Raw genomic sequence first — 16,882 nt, forward strand, 5'->3', positions numbered from 1 at the left:
TATTTATAGGTGAAGTTTATGGAAGAAAACAAAAAATAAAACATCATTGCTTACATAATCAAACCAAACATTTTTTTACCAATTCAAACCATATGTTAATTGTGTTGTTGAATTCCAAAATGATTGCTTGAATATTAGCAACGAGAACCACATATTACGCTTGAGTTGGACACAATTTCAAACAAAACGATCACAACTCCAACAAGAACGTTGGGGTTGGATTTGCAACAAATGTGAAGACTGTGTCACTTCATCGCTAGTGATTTCACTTTCTTATAACGCTGATCAAAGACTGTAGAAATTCTTGAGATTGTATTCTTTGACACTCTGTTGGGAGAGAGTTTGAGCCCTCGAAGTTTAGTAAAAAAGAATGCCAAATATCAATTTTATTTCATTATGTGGAAATGTTTACAAGGTGTAGTTTGTATCAACGGCGTTTATGCTTTATACAATGGCTGTGCTCTTCTAATTCAATACCGATAGTGGAAATATAGTGCACCACGTTGATAATCCACATGGACCAGCAAGCACACTTATTAATGATAAGAAAATCTATCAGGATGGCTACATACCAACATTTTTTTCTCTACAGTGGAAACAAAGAGAGCCATCTCTTTATCATGGCAAGACATTGTTTGGGCATGTATTCCGGAGCTGTGTGACCTGCACCCTACAAAACAATAGCATCGAGTTAGATGCTACCATTCACTTCTTCACTTCATCCCTATAAAGATCACGCATAGAGCTGATTTTTCTTGCCTTCACAGTTGCGAAGGTGATGTAGGCTTCTCCGTTTTTATATTTCTCCGTGTATCTATAACAGGAACATAGCAAACCAAATTTTAAAAACCATTAGAATGTAGTAATATGAAATTTGTGGCTGCAGGATCAAGAATTTAAAGCAAACCCTGCGACTTGGCCATCGACGGTCCAAGGCCTCCAATTATCTTCAACGGTGAGGTTGAGAGAGCGTATCCATTTTATTGTACCGATGTATGGAACAAGCATATCATGATCTCCACTGGAAAGAAGAAATACAAAATTTTAGCTCAGAGGGTAATATTGTTCTGTGATCGATGAAAATTAAACTCGGTGAATGAAAAATATAACTGTAGGAAGTGATATTGTGTGATGAAAATGATAAGATGTGTGGGTAACACATCTATTAACATAGATCCAGTCTATACTATTATGCATCCGGCGATCGCCACTCGACAAGAAATATTTCTGCTGGTAAAGTATAAGAGAGCATGCCGTTATCAAGTTGGCGCTGATTCGACACATGTTTACAGACATATCCAAACACATACATGATCTAATTGTATGGTAAATTCGGACCATTACAAATCCTAAATTAATTCATCATTGGATTGTGACACATATATGTGATTCACAAAAACTGATTTCAAGCTTTCTGATCCGATCTCAACTTCGTCGAAGTGGAAACCTGATTCAAAACCGCTTTTCCAAGGAAAAAAGTACACGAGGATCACCTGTACACCAAACTTTGAAAGCCTTTCTGATTTAGCATTTGATGATACTGGATAACGCTAGCGACATTATTCTCGTAACCCGATAAGCTCTTGTTACATCTTATCCATTCTCGTATGGTTCCCTGGTTGTTGAAATAAAGTCATACATACATGAGATAAAAAAATTTGTAGTTTTATCAAAAAATAAAAAATTTCTTCATTTTAAGGTAGTGCATACGTACATTTCTGATGTAAAGAGCTTCTTGCACAGTTTGATCATTTGCCCAGACAGCAGAATCCGAGTAATTGTTATTCTACAACCAACAAGATTTCATCCTTACAATACTCAAGAAAATACATAGCCACATCTTTTAAAAATAACTAGTAAAACAAACTCTTAAAATCAATATTCGTATTCAAAAACTTCAGCAAATGATTATATCCATAAAACTAAATTTAATAATTTTCATATTAAAAAATCCAAGATGTCAAAATCCGTTGATCTTATGATAAAAGCGCCTTGATCCGATTAAAAGGGCTCCCCCTTTAGGCTTAATAGTTTTTTCAAATACACACATCTATTGAAATGATGAAATCTTCAAAATAAAAAAAATTCATGTGAATTCTTACAACTTACTTGGTGATAGGTTTATATATTTTGCATAAATCAAAATATAACCTATAATTTTTCTGCCAAACAATCGGAGGTTTTAACATGTTATGTCTTCAGATAGAAAAATAACCACTGGAGTATTTAAAATTTATGTTAAAGAGTTCTCAGTCATTTTCCATATACTACCAAGACAGGTCATAGGAAAAGTTAAAGAAATTACACGGCACCATTGCTCCTCCTGTTTTAACATGAAGCGGAAATCGTCGGGATCATCATCTTCTACGATATAATCGAGTTTCGGTGAAAACAGTTTACAGTTTGGATCCAAAATGTAGGCATTGTTGATGTTCTTTGTGCACTGCATCCATATTACGGTAACTGTTGCCATAAATCATAGAGCAAAGAAAATGAAGAACATGCACGCAGTGCTTGTTTTCAGTTTCCTAAAATACTTTCTCATCCCCTACAACGTACATAAATAAAAACTATCATTTTCTTTTTATTCTCTTCCTCCAAACCAAGTTTCGAATCATTTGCGTATATTTTTTGAACATAATCAGTAATTTTAACTAAAGTTTTCATGATCATTTCCAAAAATACTCTTTTATCATATCATATTCTAACCTCATATCTTTTAAATTTTATCCAACCATGCTGACATTATTCGACACTTGCAATAAATTTTTTTCCTTCCAAGATAAAATTAAACATACTTTTTATTTCTCCAAAACTCTACTCCCACCCCAAAAAAAGCACAAAAAAAAATTTTACCTCATCACATAGATGAAGAGCATAACGGCATTCTGCACTACTTGTATCTTGATCGCTGTAGTTCCCATTACAGCTGCTCTTTGCTAACTGAAAATAGGAAAAGAATTCACCCCTTATACACCGCATTTTATTTAAAACATCAGCCCATATTTGATATTACCTTGCATGCAACATTGAGTAGATTTTTGCTTAGTTTGTATCGTTTGACAGCATGCATGTTACACTATCCTCGAACAAACTTGTTAGAATATAAGTGTTCAGAGATTGGGCACATATGTCATGTGAGTGGATAAATCAATGTTTGAATCGAATTAATTAGAAACTCACAGTCAAATTAATCAGATGAGCATAATCTAATTCAAACTCAACTCGGACTCGATAAAATGTCTCTCAGGGATAATGCAGGGCATTTTACCTCAAAATATTCATCTGATATGAGTGCCATCCGATGAGCATAAGGGACCTTTTCATTAGTATCCAAGGCTTCATCTGTTTTAGGATTTCCAATGAAATATCCCTGGTTCAATTTTTTTCGTCAAGTGCGTTTTTTTTTCTCCAATGAATAGGATTAAGTTATGAAAGTAATGTGTACTTGGAGGTTCATTCGTTGCTCCAGCCCTCCTCCATTTCCTAAGTTAATGTGACAACATGGTCAAATTTCTGGATGAATATAATATAATAACACATACTTGTGTGAAAACTCTCATATATATAGGGCAATATAATAATTAATTGATGGTAAAATTTACCCATTGCAATTTCTAAAGCAAGCAAGGTTACAGTTTTGCCTCCGTAGGAATCACCTCCAATGTACAGTCGATTCTTGATGAATCTTGGATGGAACGATAACCACTGGATTGTAAGAACAAAAATATTTTTAAAGATATATTTCATCTGTCAAAATTTATCTACCAAGAATTTCACTCCCTCCGATCCGTCTCATGTATTTAGTACAACTGGTGTTGTCACACATTAACAAAATTATTGGAACAATGAGTTTTACGCATAAAATTCTCATTTCACCCTTATTAATAAGTGTTTTAATATCATATAAAAACTTTTTGGAAATAATTAATGTATTCAATGAATAAAGATGGATTGACACACTCGACTATATATTTGAGACACATAAATAAGAAAATGTAGGCTATGTGAGACATTGAGAATATCTCTTTTCAATTTTCCATTTCAGTTTGAGAATCCTATTAAATAATTCAACGTCATTATCTCTTCCCCAGTCAAGTTCTCCCGTCCCTTTGATCCGTGGGTTTACACCTCAAAATAATAATAATAATAATAATAATAATAATAATAATAATCATAATAATAATAATAATAATAATAACGTGTCTTTGACCAAGTGTGGTTGAATAGCATGCAGAATCCTGTGCTCCATTTAATTTCTTAAAATTAAAATTAAAAATTTTCATCCTAAATGTCCCAAATATATAGTGCAGTATCTATATTTAGTATTATTTTTTCTGTTTATCAAATACACACTACAACAATAAATGACTATTGTGACACTTTTTTGTAGTGGCATTACTTATTGTCAATAATTTTTCATATGATATCATATTAAAGCTTAACAGTAAAATTGAAATTTTATTAAACTTGATTTTCCAATAATTTTCTCAATTATGTATGAAAACACAAATTGATACGTTGGACAGATCAGGTATTGATTAATTTCTGCAAAAATTATTCTGGATTCAGAGAAAAACTTACCTTCTTCAAGAATGTGTAGTTATCCATGGTCGCTTTGGTGTCGGAGGAAGTGAAACCTTCTGGGGTGGTTGCATACGAGTATCCAGTCCCAACCGGTGAGTCTATAAATATAATATTGGNAGACTTGAAATATCAAACCGGAGTGGACCTGTACACATGCATGAATGATGAATTGTAGTTACAAAGTTAATTTGTGACCCTCAACCTTTTCAGCCACATATGGTAATTAAATTATGGTTTTATAAACGCATTAAATTTTTTTTTATGCTTGCTTTTTTTTTAGCTTTTGTGTTGGAATATTTATAGTGTGTTTGGAAATAGTGATTTGGACGATGAGATTAATTTATGAAAATTAATTTTGGCAGTTCCCTTTTGTTTCTAGGGAAAATTGATTAGGCCAGAGTTGAACCACGTCGCAGGCAAGGGTAAGGTAGTAAAATAATGCAAACGAGGCTTTGTCATCAACGTTATTAAAAAAATTCAGTTTTCCGTAAAAAAATTTAACCATTTTGATTAGAGGTGTTAATGATCCGAATAGAGTCGAATATTAGTAAAAATTTAAAGCTCGAATTTTCAAGTTAGAGCTCCATTCGAAATTCGAATTTTTAAAAAAATTTAGCTCAAAATGAAGTTCGAGTGTGAATTTATCTCAAAATCTTTGAATTTATTCATGAGCTATTTGAATTATTGTTTGGATAATAAGGTTCGAGAATAAAAGTTCGAAAACTACTATATATATATATATATATATTTCGAATCGAAGTTATTTTGTTATATTGTTTGAGAGTCTTAAGATTTTATTTTATATATATACTCTCAAACAATATAACAAAATAACTTCGACTCGAAAAGAATTTCGAATATTTTCGAGTTCGATAAATTCGAATATGAATACGAATTTAATATTTATCGATCCGACTCAAAAAATTTGCAAACAAGCTCGATTAGTTTAGCTACCTAAATTTGACTCCATATTTAACTCATTCACTCATCCCCAATGAATATATATAAAAGATCTTGATTATGTCATTCAGTATGTAATTATCTAATCTCTTCTCATGTGATTATATTATTGTTAAATGTCCCACTAATTTTGATTATTTAATTTAAAATAGTTTTAATGTATGGAAAGATGTGACAACACGAGGACTAACGTATTTAATAGACAGTTAAATAATAAAAACGAGTTGCACCAGATTTGAAGTGCAAAATTAGTTTCATTTGTTTAATTCTTGAAACTGATAATCAAACATAATATTTAATAAATAAATTAAAAAGAAATGATCATGAGCAGAAGAAAACGAAGAAGAAGGCGGCGGCTGCACGCACCTATTTCATAAACCAGACCGGAGAAACCAGAGCAACCGGGTCCCCCCGTCAACCAACGCACAAGCGGATCCTTATCAGGATCTCCTTCGGACTCTACAAAGTAATAGAATAGCTGCACTTGTTCGTCTTCTCCAACTCCAATATATCTGAAACTCACATATTATATAAATAGTTTTTTTTCAAAAAAAAAAAATAGAAAGAAAGAAAGAAAGAAGACCGACCCGGTTTCGAGGTGGAAAGGCAGGATATCCTCCGGGTAACCCGGAAGAGTTTGGATAATATTAGTAGCAGCTGCAGCGGTGATCAGACAGAGCAACAGAGAAGTACTGTACGGTAATGGCACCATTTCTATTTTCGTGTGCTCAGATATATGGGAAGGCCTAAATGGGCTATATGTCAAAAATATCACCCATATAGGAGATACGGACAGTCGGCCTAACACTTTTTCAATTCCACGCAATTTTCGAATTTAGATATTATTTATTTTATATAAATATTTTGACCATGCTTATATAGTTATATTCTAGACCAATTACAATATATTACGAATAAGCTAGCTAATTTTAACATATCCAAGGTTTTTCTAAAAAAATTATAATACTATTAATAGTAATAGTAAATAAAATAAAAGTACATAAGAAGAAAATTTTTAAAACAGTTGGTGATTTGAGTCTCTAATAATATATTTTAGAACTTGAATATTTATGCATTTATTTTAAAATTTTGTATGGATTCATATATACTAGACTCGTTTTATTGTCTCAATAAACTACGGAAACAATAAAGGAAATAAATGCAAGCCTAACTATTAAATGTCAACCACCATCACATCTAATCAAAAAAATTGTGATGTTTCCAGTCAAATCGAAATCGCAAGTGAAATATTTCAAAGGCAGATGAGTTCAATCAAGAGTCAAGACCATTCCGACGTTTTCTCAAAGCTCAATCAACGTGTGACATACTAATGGTCCAAAAGGTCGGGGATGTAAAAGGGATAAGAAATTTGTTTAATCAAAAACAAAATAAATTTTTTGATTGTTGAACTTACTGAAAAGTAACATAATCATGTAGTATTTTCCTTGAGTTATCATATTTTCGAATTATTAGAAGGTAATTAGTAATGTATATATAATTAACGTGGTATCATTTATATTTATAGATATTTAATTAGAAAATATACTTAGAAACCAACAAGTTTAATAATTTGTACGAGAATTGAAAAATAGTTCAAACAATTATAATTTATAGACTATATGAACACAAAAAAGAAAAAGTTTGGAAAGAAATGAATTTTTGGTAAAATATAATGAAAAAAGGGTATTTATTTTTAACTGATATATTTTCACACAGGCACAACCATCAAAGGATTAAATACGAAGAACTTCAATGTCTGTTATAAGATCTGCGCTTCTAGAGGACCCTTTTCCCTGTATGTATACTACTAATTGGCAACAAGCGCCGCTTATATCTTGGCACATTTGCTTACGAACCAGCCGTTCTAATGTTGTAAGTGCCTCTTAGTATTATTATCTGGAACTTGCTGACTTTCTGATCGTTGGTAGTTTTGTAATGACTCAGAGAACCGATTGGATTAAAAGGAATTAGATTCACAACCTGTGTGGTATACGACAAAGATCAATGTCAACAGTGCATGGATGGGTTACTTGTACATAGAATGCAAAACTAGTATATCTTTGCACTGTGAAGCATACCACTTCGAAGTTCGAACGTTTCAAGCAATTTACCAAGGTGGTGGGCGTGCTGTTTTTCTTCATTCACCCCATCGAGGATTATGTACTCGATAAATTAAATATTTTCTGCTGGCTACAACAAAACAAACAAGTGAGATATATGTTGTCTTCGTCTTACGCCCATGATTGATCAGGATATACATATGATACAGGGAGATATAAACCTGGAAGCTTGATAGTCCTGTGATGCATTCATTCGTCTCTCTAGTGGAAAAGCCCTTGCTGCAGGCATTATCCGACAGCGAATTTCTTGAACTGGTGCATGCAGGGACACAGCTAGGATTTAAGTTTGGTATATCTCAGTGAAGCTTGCTGATTGCGTGGATGACACCTACCTGAACAAGCTTGATGTGAATGAAAACAAAGACCAGATACTTTCCACCATACTGTGGGCACACAACATAGCATAGAAATAGAAACAGAAGAAAATATCTTCATTACAACGAACAAGTGCAGAGGTTTCAGTAGAAATTAAAAGTTTGAACTAAACAAGTCTGATTAACTTATAAGTGCTAAATAAAGAAGAAAAAAATTCATAACATGAGAGAAGTATGTCATACACCATTGAGACAGTAATTTTCTTTGGTGATAACTGAAAAAGAGTTGCTATCATAACTCTGATATCTCCGACCACTGTGAAGTAGTTATTAAGTGGCATTCCCATTCCCTGCTCAGAACAAATAATCAGAACAATAACACTTCACATAAGCTGATCTTCACTTGACAACAGCAACAACCATAAATAAGCAAACTTTAACATTCAGCTATTAAATTTCTTAGGTTCTCAAAAGCGAAGTGATAGAACAACGCAAAACCGTAAGTTAAAAGGGACCGATACAATGGTGGTCAACCGCCATGAAAGTGTATAAACTACGAATAACTGCATTTAACTCCTACTACTTATTGCATTGAGGTAAAAATATACATATCATCTAATCCACCATTAGCAAACCATGATGAGCAAATTACCCAATTAAACACTGAAACCTGAGCATAAGATTTGAAAAAACAAATAAGATACCATGAAAACAACATTGTGTATAGCCGCTATGCGAGAAGCATGCACTAGTTATTCCAAGATTTCTCTAGATGAAAGATTGCTTTTAAATCCCATGCTTCCTGTCGCACAAAAGTTGCACCCATTTTGCATCCAACCTAAAATCAGAAATCAAAAGGTAAAAAGACTGAAGTACAGAGGGTGACATGTGAGGAAGTCTTTATACGTAAATGACTTAGGTGGGCATAGACATGAGCATCTCTGACCTCTGAAGATATGCACAAGGTTGACCTAAGACCTCCAGGACGAGGCTTTCCGTCATATTTCCCCAATCAGGTGTCGTATCTCATTATCACAGCCTCCACAAACTCCCCATTCTAGCAAACAAAAAATATATGCATAACAAGAAATAGCAAATTCTAAAGCTAGTACAGATAAACCAAATAATTCAACTACACAGATAAATGAAATGCCGAAATGTTATTATAGTTCGGAAATAATAGCCCTTGTGATCCACAAAGTGACCAATTTTCCAATCTTATCGCAATTTTGTGGCTTGGTAGTTCAATAAATACTGATACAATATTATGTAACAATTAAAATATGCTAATACCATCCCGTCACCAAAATCATATTCACACATTTTCAGTCGAACATCACAACCATTTATGGAACTTCCTCCTATTCCACACCAACGCCAATCCATCATGCCCTCTATTATGTCCTTTGTAGCATAAGTTACATCCCATCAGTGATAAAGATGTTCCAGTGAATGAACCATGAACACACGATTTGCAGGGGCACTCTCAACGGCTATCATCATGGCAACCACCATTCCGTTAACAATGCATTGTCTCAGAACAAGTACTACAAATAAACGCATTATTATTCCGTCTGATGATATGGTAAAAAATCATATCATATCATCAATTATATTTTAGAGATATTACAAAATATTATATGGATATGTACAAGTCTAGTTACCATGTATTACAAAATTCTATACCATCTAAGACTACACACCTATAAATAAAGGGCTCCTAACCCTAATCCAGGTACGTTTTTATGTACAATTATTTACTTTAGTCTTGTATTTTTTCTCTAAAACACTATACTGACTTGAGCGTCGTCTCACCCATTTTCTTTGATAAACAGTTATATTTTTGGAGCGATTTGATTCGGCTTATTGAAGAAATTGGTGGGAGATTATCATATCAAAGTATTTTAATGGATGCGCATTTTTTGAACGCATCAATGGCGCCGTCCTTGGGAAAGAAATTTAATCCCATGATTACTCTCCACGGTTGACTTAAGAATGAAGAAAATAAGAAAATACCAAGGAAGAGACTGGACATCCGCGCCGCCAACCCTCCAATATTGTTCTCTTTTTGATCCCATACTAATCACCTACAGAACCTCCCATAAAATAACCCAAAACAAAAATCCTTATTGTTGAATCCGAGCAAAAATCCACCTTTATAGGATTTCGCTAAAATCTCGTTGGCCGTTAAACTTAAATCCGACCACACCTCACCAAAGCCCGGGGCAAAGGCTGGCCACCAAGACTATTCTCGGCCTCTATTACAATCAAGTGTGCAACCAAACGCCTCACCGTCACCACCCGCTTCATCAAACGTCTTCCTTCGATCATCTCTTCTCGCTTATGTTGGCCTTGTCAAAGCGCCCACCATGATTTTAACTCGCTCGTTGCGCGACACTTGCGAGCCTTTGATAAAAAAATTTGTGGAGTCCCAACAACCCTATCAACACATTACATGAGTGTGAAGTTGCACATCCACCAACAGTTCGATGAAATCACTTTAAGGGGACCGGTCTGTAACTTTGTTGAACAGGACATGCATTATTTTATCTAATAGTGCAGCTAAGCTCAGTTGTTAATGGAGCAATCCTCGTGGATACAACTGATATATTGAATCTCAAAGAATCAAAAGTGATAAGAATATTCGACATTTTGGCGTTTTCCTTTAGAAAATTAGAGAGATTGCGGCTTGGCGGGCTGACGGTTATTTGACGAATCTACCTTCACAATCGAGGAACAAAGATAAGTCTATATTCTCATTACGATTTATCGTACAACCATTGATTTTCAGCAACATTCAATAACTTAAGCATCTCTGTTTTTGCATTTTGCATCTATCTCTCTTGGGAATCGTTTGTTGTATTTCCTTGTTCAGTCATGCTTATTGATGGATTATTATATTGTTTGTGCGACCTCTGGTTCTGGTTCATATTCAATTGTCAACTTGGTTTGTTTGTCTTGAAATTGGGCTCGATCGTTCCCTTGCTCTAGGCACCTTTGTTTCCACTTCTGCCACACTTTAAGTGTTTGATCAATTGCTTGAATTGGCGTTTTCTTTGCCTACTCTACTGATTTGTTTCCTGTTAGCTTCAGTTTAGCTTAGTCATGAGAAGAGGGAAGAAATTTAAAAAAAATTTATGCCTCTCAACACTCATATCCTCACCACATGTTTCTCGGTTGATCACCACCTCTGCTCCTTGTATCGTCGTCTAGACTTCCATAGCATGGAGTCATGACATGTATCGGCATCATTGTCCTAAGAAACATTGTGATATAGTTTTATTATTGCCTTAGATTTGATATTTTTATGTGCATTAAGTCAGTAAACTTAAATAAAATAAAATAAAAAACCAGTTGAATATTAGCACCTCGTTTGCTATCACAAGTAAATTTGTTTGAGAATATATTGTGGACCAGATCAAAGTGACTCCCGTTGTTATATTCTTGTCTGTTGGCCTAAGGGGAGGGGATACTTAGTTCTTCTTTGCATATTTATCACATTCGGAACATTTATTTCTTCACACTTTAGCAGGTCTTTCTTTGGGAATTAACTTGACTCAAGTGACCACATGATTGACAAAAGAATACCTAGTCTATTGGTTCATAATAATAGATTGTTCTACGAGAATTCATTTCGTAAGGGGATTTGAGAATTTGTTAGTGCCTATGGGAATTTTGCTCTAAATTCTTGAAGTTCTATTTAAAATTCACGATAAACTTCACGTCTATCGAAGGATATTTTTCCAATTAAATCTTATTTCTAATAAAAATTAGTAAGGGCATTTGGTCTTATAAACCAAGATCATCCGATTGCTCTCTTGGGCAACAAATCTTTATTTTGCTCAAATTACTTTTTAAATTATTATGGGTTTGGCTCTTCAAAAATATGCCATATATGGGTCAATTAGATGAATTTAAGAGCTGCAGTCCTTATTTTTTTATGACAATTGAGGTATATACTTTCACTTTGTCTATACTCCCGCCTACGACCTATCCGTGGAGTCTTAGGAATAAGGAATCATTCAAGCATGTAGTTGAATTTTCTCCCATGATTAATTTGAAAGAAAGTTCACAATTCTACGGACATTAGATTCTCACAAGTCGAGACTTACCGTGTTAGGTACTCCAAACTCGTGGCCCGCACTTAAATGGAATCATTTGGGTTTTTGTGATTTAGAAAGGGATTCATATTTGGTCCTAAATTTTTGTCTAACATGTGCTGGAATTTTGTTGTTAGATGTTTTCGTTGCTGATTCGATAGAGGTAGTATATATTTGTTAGATCTTTTTAGAATTCAGACACAAAAATATTTGAAATTTAGCAGGACATGTCCACTAAATTTGTTTTCGATATGTCAAGCTTAAATTTTAGATGATGCCAAGCATCATGAATTTGGGATTTGATCATTACTCGAATCGTGATAGTTTTTGATAAATTTTAGATGCCAAGTTATATATTCAAATTATTATTATTTTAGATTCCTTGTGTCTTGGTTTCGTTTTTTGGTGCAGAATTCAGAGCATATTATATTTAGCTACAGACAATGGGCTTGAACTCAACTCATGTCATTTTACTAGTGGGCACATGAGCTTGGCACTTTGTGACAACATAGCTAGGTTCTACTCGGCGACTCAAGAAATATAGGATACAAGACATGGATCGCAAACAGAAAGAATAAGCTTTTAACTTTGAGGCAAACTCAGTAAGCCCAACTCTGCTTGGCAATTACATAAGCCCGACTTTGCTCGGCACCTCAATAAGCCCGACCTTGCTCGGCACCTCAGTAAGTCCGACTTTGCTTGGCAATTACATAAGCCCGACTTTGCTCGGCACCTCAGTAAGTCCAACTCTGCTTGGCAATCACATAAGCCCGACTTTGCTCGGCACCTCAGTAAGCCCGACCTTGCTCGGCACCTCAGTAAGTCCACCTTTGCTTGGCAATTACATAAGCCCGACTTTGCTCGACACCTCAGTAAGTCCAACTCTACTTGGCACCTCAGTAAGCCCGACTCTGCTCGGCACCTCAGTAAGCCCGACCTTGCTCGGCACCTCAGTAAGTCCAACTCTACTTGGCAATTACATAAACCCGACTCTGCTCGGCACCTCAGTAAGCTCATCCTTGCTCGGCACTTCAGTAAGTCCAACTCTGTTTGGCAATTACATAAGCCCGACTTTCCTCGGTACCTCAGTAAGCCCGACCTTGCTCGGCATCTCAGTAAGTCCAACTCTGCTTGGCAATTACATAAGCCCGACTTTGCTCGGCACCTCAGTAAGCCTGATCTTGCTTGACACCTCAGTAAGCCCGACTTTGCTCGGCACCTCAATAAGTCTGACCTCGCGCTTGGCACTCAGTAAGCCCAACTCTACTTGGCAAATATACAAGTTCGACCTCGCACTCGCTCGGCACTCAGTAAGTCCAACTCGGCTTGGAAAACATATAAGCTCGACCTCGCGCTCGATAGCAGTAATTTGATTCTTAATCTATAGTTCTTATTTGAGCTCGATTTTCAGCATACTATTATCTATAGGTCTTTATTGGAGCTCGACTTTCAGCAGAGTATTATCTATAGCTCTTTATTTGAGTTTGGTTTTCAGGAGGATCTTATCTATAGCTCTTTATTTGAGCTCGGTTTTCAGCAGACTATTATCTATAGCTTTTATTTGAGCTCGGTTTTCAGCAGACTATGATCTATAACTCTTTATTTGAGCTCGGTTTCAGCAGATTACTATCTATGGCTCTTTATTTGAGCTCAGTTGTTAGCAGATTACTACCTATGGCTCTTTATTTGAGCTCAGTTTTCAGCAGACTATTATCTATAGCTTTTATTTGAGCTCGGTTTTCAGCAGACTATGATCTATAACTCTCTATTTGAGCTCGGTTTCAGTAGATTACTATCTATGGCTCTTTATTTGAGCTCAGTTGTTAGCAGATTACTACCTATGGCTCTTTATTTGAGCTCAGTTTTCAGCAGACTATTATCTATGGCTCTTCATCTGAGCTCGACTTTCAGCAGGTATTCATCAACAACTCTTATTTGAGTATGACTTCCAAACAGCTCAGATCATCATATCAAACTGTATTTTGGTTCGGACTCTTAATCATGGTCTACTTGGACACGTACTATCTTCTCGCGACAATCGATATATCTCGAACTTCTTATTTATGTTTGATATTATGCTAGTCTCGACATCTTGACCCGACTTCTTATTGAGAAGTATAGCCATTATTGGCTCTTTTGACTCTCTAGTGACTCGACAGGAGAGATAATTTGACTATCTATTCAGTATCAGATGACTACATTGGCCGCTTAATTTTGCTCATCTCTGAAAGCACACTCCATAACAAGCGCTCAAAGGGCATTGTTACAGGTAACTATATTATTATATTGCTTACTACTCTAAAATATAATTTCATTCATTTAACGTTCCTCCATCATTTCACTCGTCGTCACTTTTCTGCGGGGATACTATTGATGATATGGTAAAAAATCATATCATATCATCAATTATATTTTAGAGATATTACAAAATATTATATGGATATACACAAATCTAGTTACCATGTGTTACAAATTCTATACCATCTAAAACTACACACCTATAAATAAAGGGCTCCTAACCCTAATCAAGGTACGTTTTTATGTACAATTATTTACTTTAGTCTTGTATTTGTTCTCTAAAACACTATACTGACTTGAGCGGCGTGGCTCCGCCTTATGGCGGAGTCATCTCACCCATTTTCTTTGATAAACAGTTATATTTTGGAGCGATTTGATTCGGCTTATTGAAGAAATTGGTGGGAGATTATCGGATCAAAGTATTTTAATGGATGCGCATTTTTTGAACGCATCACCGTCCAGCTCAGTCGCGACCATTCCAACCCCGATAGGCATTTTTGTGAACCATGCATGTATGAAATCCCATGGATATATCCAGGATATCGTATCAATACTAAAGAACAGACTCTCACATACACCACAGAAAATCGAATGCTAACAAAAATTTCTACTCAATGCTTCAATTCACACCAAAACTACCTTCAAATTGATGAAGAGCTTAGTCGTGACCTTGTCAACGGAATCTACAGCGGAGTGGAGAGTAGAGGTAGAGGGTTTGAACTTGGAACCGTGGAGAGAGTAAGCTGCAACAGGCAGAGACGGAATTTCATCCCACCTGTTTCAGAACGTGCTTTCAGATGATGGGGATGAAATTAGGGTTAATTCCAGCAGCCTCGAACTCGGATTTGACGGCGGAAGCATCGAAAACCGATTAATACGCCATCCGCAAACCAAAGCTCCGGCCTCGCTACTTTCCGGTATGTCATATGATGTGTCTGGCGGTACAAAAAAAATGATATTTAAATTTTATATGAATTTCATCATTTAAAACATTAAAATTTATATTTTTTACCACCAAAAAATTAAAAAAAAATTATTTTCAATACTAAATTTTTGATACGATATTCGAACATCAAATTACATACTCGAAATGATTATGAAATATAATTTCGAACATTCTAATTAGAAAATTATTAATAGTAATCTACATTTGTTCTAAAAAAAATATGCAGACGGTTAGTCTATAAATCGCATTCCTTGTCAAATTTTAGTTTAAGACTTATAAAAAAGTTAACTTTCATTTTTAATTTAAATTAAAATACCAAAAAACCTAAGCCCGCCTACAACCCCCTAAGCTGAACGATTGGTCATTTTCGAGGGAAATTTTTGGAACTTACGTTGAATAGAATGCAAGCAAAGTTTCAAATATGTTTGGAGGTATGCAGCAACACAGTTTACCCTATTGAGAAGGTATTTTCGAACTTTTGATCAGTTTTTTGTCCTACAAATTAACTACTTTATAATAAGATTGCACAAAATATGGACGAACACATGCTATTTGACATAAATATTATGGTGCAAAAGGTGACTGTGAATGAAAGATCATACCACACGACCTGCTTCCAGTGCACTCATGGAGGCTGCACCATTAGCCATTTTGCAACCTTTAGGGATACATTATGTGTTATTTTGCAATTTTAAAGTTGAGGATGTTTTAATTATTATTAATTTTTTTTAACAGATAATATCGGCAATGTAAACTTATCTTAACACAAATAATTATTATATTTCAAATTATTTTTTCTTATTAGTAAACTATGCACACACGTAAGTGAAAATAATTATCATAATTTATACAAGTGAAATGATAATATTATTTTTCTTATTTCATGCTTATTTTTATGTCTTTTTCTCTATCTCAAATTATAAATGCATATGAGAGTTATGTCTGAAAATTTATGCGGATAATTTAATAAGAATTGACAACGGATGAAATTTGAGGATGAAGTTAGAGAAAAAAAATCTGGTTAGAGAAGTCAAAGTATACAATCTGGTTTTTGTTTAAACAAAAAATAAAAAAATTTAACCAGTACACTTTATTGAATAGGTCTCTTGTGAGACGGTCTCACAGATTTTTATCTGTGAGACGGATCAACCCTACCGATATTCACACTAAAAGTAATACTCTTGACATAAAAAATAATATTTTTTTATGGATGACCCAAATAAGATATCTGTATCACAAAACACGACCAGTGAGACCGTCTAACACAAGTTTTTGCCCACATTATTTTATTGTTGTCTTTTATAAAAGAAAATATTTATTTTCATATTTTACAAGTTCAATCACCAATTAACGAGGCGAACAGTAATCCACTGCTTTGATGCGTTGATTGGGGGTGTTTATTGATCGATTTTGTTGGATTTTCGATTTTTTTTCTATTTTGAAAATATATGATATGATATCTGAACTGTTTTTTCGGTTCAGTTCGGTACGATTTTTTAACAAAAAAGATTTGATTATTTCGGTTCGGTTTATTTGATTTTAATAAATATTTAAATT

The 16,882-nt window shown here is 34.6% G+C and overlaps 1 long non-coding RNA gene and 2 pseudogenes across 4 annotated transcripts; all 3 read right to left on the reverse strand.

Annotated features, from left to right (window-relative positions):
- Positions 1-368: 368 nt before the first annotated feature.
- LOC140969618 (serine carboxypeptidase-like 17) lies at positions 369-6,304 on the reverse strand (annotated as a pseudogene).
- An 834-nt stretch (positions 6,305-7,138) lies between these two features.
- LOC140969627 (uncharacterized) lies at positions 7,139-15,262 on the reverse strand (annotated as a pseudogene).
- LOC140969636 (uncharacterized) lies at positions 9,788-14,570 on the reverse strand. 4 transcript variants are annotated; one of them, XR_012173967.1, is made up of 3 exons: positions 13,389-14,570; positions 12,977-13,030; positions 9,788-12,679 (listed from the first exon to the last, which is right to left on the reverse strand). It is a non-coding gene; the product is annotated as an uncharacterized lncRNA (long non-coding RNA). The 4 variants fall into 4 exon arrangements; XR_012173966.1 differs by lacking the exon at positions 12,977-13,030 and having other exon boundaries at positions 9,790-12,814; positions 13,389-13,877; positions 13,920-14,565; XR_012173968.1 differs by lacking the exon at positions 12,977-13,030 and having other exon boundaries at positions 9,790-12,814; positions 13,389-13,836; positions 13,920-14,564.
- Positions 15,263-16,882: the final 1,620 nt, after the last annotated feature.

This window comes from Primulina huaijiensis, chromosome 2 (genome assembly GCF_012295235.1).
Source record: "Primulina huaijiensis isolate GDHJ02 chromosome 2, ASM1229523v2, whole genome shotgun sequence".
Lineage (NCBI taxonomy): Eukaryota > Viridiplantae > Streptophyta > Magnoliopsida > Lamiales > Gesneriaceae > Primulina > Primulina huaijiensis.